This window comes from Microtus ochrogaster, chromosome 2, assembly GCF_000317375.1.
Source record: "Microtus ochrogaster isolate Prairie Vole_2 chromosome 2, MicOch1.0, whole genome shotgun sequence".
NCBI classification, from domain to species: Eukaryota; Metazoa; Chordata; class Mammalia; order Rodentia; family Cricetidae; genus Microtus; species Microtus ochrogaster.
Window position 1 is genome coordinate 28,329,477 of NC_022010.1, and position 3,641 is coordinate 28,333,117.

Here is a 3,641-nt window from a genome sequence, read left to right on the forward strand (position 1 = left end):
GCTTTTTACCTCTGAGTCCCAAGTGGTGAAAAGGCAGAACTGAGACATGCATGCGCCCTGACTTCCACACACGCTGTGTCAAACGTGCTCACATGCGTGCTGTGCCCTGACTTCCACACACGCTGTCATGCGTGCCCACATGCGTGCTGTGCTCTGACTTCCACACACGCTGTGTCATGCGTGCCCACTTGCGTGCTGTGCTCTGACTTCCACACACGCTGTGTCATGCGTGCCCACTTGCGTGCTGTGCTCTGACTTCCACACACGCTGTGTCATGCGTGCCCACTTGCGTGCTGTGCTCTGACTTCCACACATGCTGTCATGCATTGCATGTCTACATGCATACTGTGCTCTGACTTCTATACATGCTGTGCCATGCATGCCCACACATATATAAAAACCTAAAAATAAAATCTTAAAAGAGAGAGAGAGAGAGCCAGGTTTGCTCTGGCTCACGGCTGTGAAGTCCATGTTCTGGTACTTAGGGCAAAGCCGTTTGCCTCCTGTTAGAGAGAAGACCACCCTGGGGTCTGACAGTTCCCTGTGAGGATGCGTCCACAATGATCTGGAGGTCCTCTACTAAGCGTCTGCGAAGGTTCCATCAGTTCCCAGTAGCATCATGTTGGGGACCAAGCTACAGGGCATTTAAGGGACATCCAGTCCAAACTGGAACCATGAGACACATGAGGGCAGCCAGCTCATAGAGGGAGAGGAAGCAGCATGATGGTCACAGTAGGAAGGGAGATGAAGACACGGTTTTAGTGAGAACAGAGTACCTCGGGAAGAACAGTGATGATGGTGCAGCCTGAGACTGTGGCCAGCCCAACCGAACTGCGCCTTTTAAATGGTCAAGGAGGAAATTTAATGTTAGATTTTTTTTTAAAACAGACTTAAACAGAACAGCAATAAAAAAACAAAAAAACAAAAAAAAAAAAACCAAAAACCACAGAAGCTAGAGTTGGCATTCTGGAAACGGGTCCTTAGCTGGCAGATGTTTTTGGTGCAATAAAGCAGAAGCTGTGTAGGAGAAATTGTCATACTTGGGGGTAGAGAGACGGTTCAGGGGTTAAGAGCACTGACTGCTCTTTCAGAGGACCCAGTTTGAGTTCCAACAACCATATGGTGGCTCACAACCATGTGTAACTCCAGTACCAGGGGAATCTGATGCCCCCTTCCAGTCTCTTTGGGTACTGCAAGTGTGTGGTGCACATACATACACACCTGCAGGCAAACACTGATACACATAAATGGAGGTGCGCTTCATTTACACTCCCTCAGTCCAATCAGTGACCAATAGCCAACTCACCAGTTCTGTCCAGTGACAAGACACCAGCAGTTTGAGTGGGCCACTGGGTACATGGATGCCATGGGAAGCAGCAGAAATCACCCACAAGGACGTCTAGCCCCCTCCCCGCCAAGGTCCCCATCAAAAGCAGTTCGGTGTATGTCACTGGCAAGCAAGTTCCATCCATGAGCCCACCATAGATGACTAGAAGGACACAGCGGGATCCATCTATTGTGGGTACGAAGTCACACCCAGGTTGATTGTTTATCAGGGCGGGGCCGCATGCCATGCTCTGAGGTCGGCTTCAGTGGGATGACAGAGGCACACTGTCGGGAACAGTTTTACCAGTGGGGCCGGCACAGATTGCTCACCCAGAGCCCGAGGCTAAAGAGGAAGGCAGTGTTTTTTGGAGAGACAGGCAGGGCAGACACAGACAACTCCCCCAGTGTCCTGGCAGCTCTGGTATGCCTAGAGCTGTGCTTAACCAAGAGCCAAGCAGCTGACCCCCACCCCACCCAGCACAGGAACTCTTGCTACATCTTGCAGTTGCATGGTGTCTGTCTCACATGGAATCCACACAGCATTGACCGCTGGAACATTTTCCAAGGAGGGGCATTTAAGGCATGTAGAGGCCATGAGACTTCTGCCCTCCTGGATGGGATTGATGCCATTCCTGAAAGGTGAGCTGGACCCCGTTGGTTCTTTGTCCATTCTATCTCCATCCTGAAGAGGGCCAAGTGTCCCTGCCCTTTGGGAGACACAGCAGCCAGTGAGCCACCCTGACTAGAGAATGCTTGGCCTGCGTTTCCTGACCTTGGACTCCCCAGCTAGCAGAACTGCTGGCTGGTGTTCTGACCTCACCACGTCATGGCCTGCAGCATTTTAGTACAGCACCGCACAGCAAACTGATGCACCCTGCTTCCTTCAGTCATTGGTTCACGGAGACTTCTCAAAAGGTCCCATCTGCGGACGGGAAGCTAAGGCCAGGAGTGCAGGGCTGTGTCTGTCCATGCATGCTTCCCTCACTCTCTCTGGTCCCTTTGGACCTCCTGCTTTTCCCCTCCCCACCCTACCCCCACATCCTGAGCAGCTCTGGTACTCAGAGCATGGCTACCTACAGGCCAGGGCAGGGCACAGAGACAAACTGTGTGGGACGGAGGTAAAAGGGAATGGCGGCTTTCTCAGGTGAGCACACAGTGTCGTATGGACACACACATGCCTCCCTAGGAAAATGCGAGTGTCTCAAGCTCAGAGGAGCTGCTTGCCTAAGCTCAGAAAGCATGTCAGCTAGCCTTTCAGCTTTTCCACCCAGCTTTGTACCCGCTTGAAATAAAAAGTCACTCGGGACTAGTCAAGAACATAGTAGTAATATCCATTCTATACTCTACAAGTTAATTTTCTGAGACATGGTTTCATTGTGTATCCCGGGCTGTCCTGGAACACTGTGTAGATGAGGATGGCCTTGAACTCACAGAGTTCCGCTTCTGCCTCCTGAGTGCTTGGGTTAGGTGTACAGCACCACACCCAGCTTTTATATATATATATGTGTATATGATGGAGGAACGTCATTGGTTAAAAAAATAAAGAAACTGCTTGGCCCTCATAGGTTAAAACATAGGTGGGAGGAGTAAACAGGACAGAAGGCTGGGAGAAAGAAGCTGAGTCAGGGAGTCACCATGATTCTCCCACTCCAGACAGACGCAGGTTAAGATCATTCCTGGTAAGCCAGCTCTTGGGCTACATAGATTATTAGAAATGGGCTAGTCCAGGTGCGAGAGTTAGCCGAGAAAAGGCTAGATATAATGGGCCAAGCGGTGTTTTAAAGAATACAGTTTCTGTGTAATTATTTTGGGGCATAAGCTAGAGCTAGCCATGTGGGCAGCCGGGTGCCGGGGACGCAGCCCCGCCGCTCTTATTTCAACATGTATGAGTGTGTACAGTGCCCAAAGAGGCCAGAAAAGGGCACCAGATCTACTGGAATTGGAGTAATAGATTGTTGTGAGCCACCATATTGGTGCTGGGAATTGAACCCAGGCCCTCTGCAAGGACAGCCAGCACTCTTAACCACTGAGCCATCTCCAGCCCCAAATTAATCTTTTTTAATCCTAGAAAGATGGACTTTCAGGTAATTTTAGGCCCAGCTCAGACAAACCAGAGTGTTATTTGTGCAGTATGTCTGCATGTACTAAATGCCATGTCCATGACCACCTGCTGGGAGTTCCTCCAGTGTTCACTACCCTGTGTGTGCACCCCTTCCCTCTCACTATCCTGTGTGTGCACCCCTTCCCTCCCACTATCCTGTGTGTGCACCCCTTCCCTCCCACTGTCCTGTGTGTGCACCCCTTCCCTCCCACTG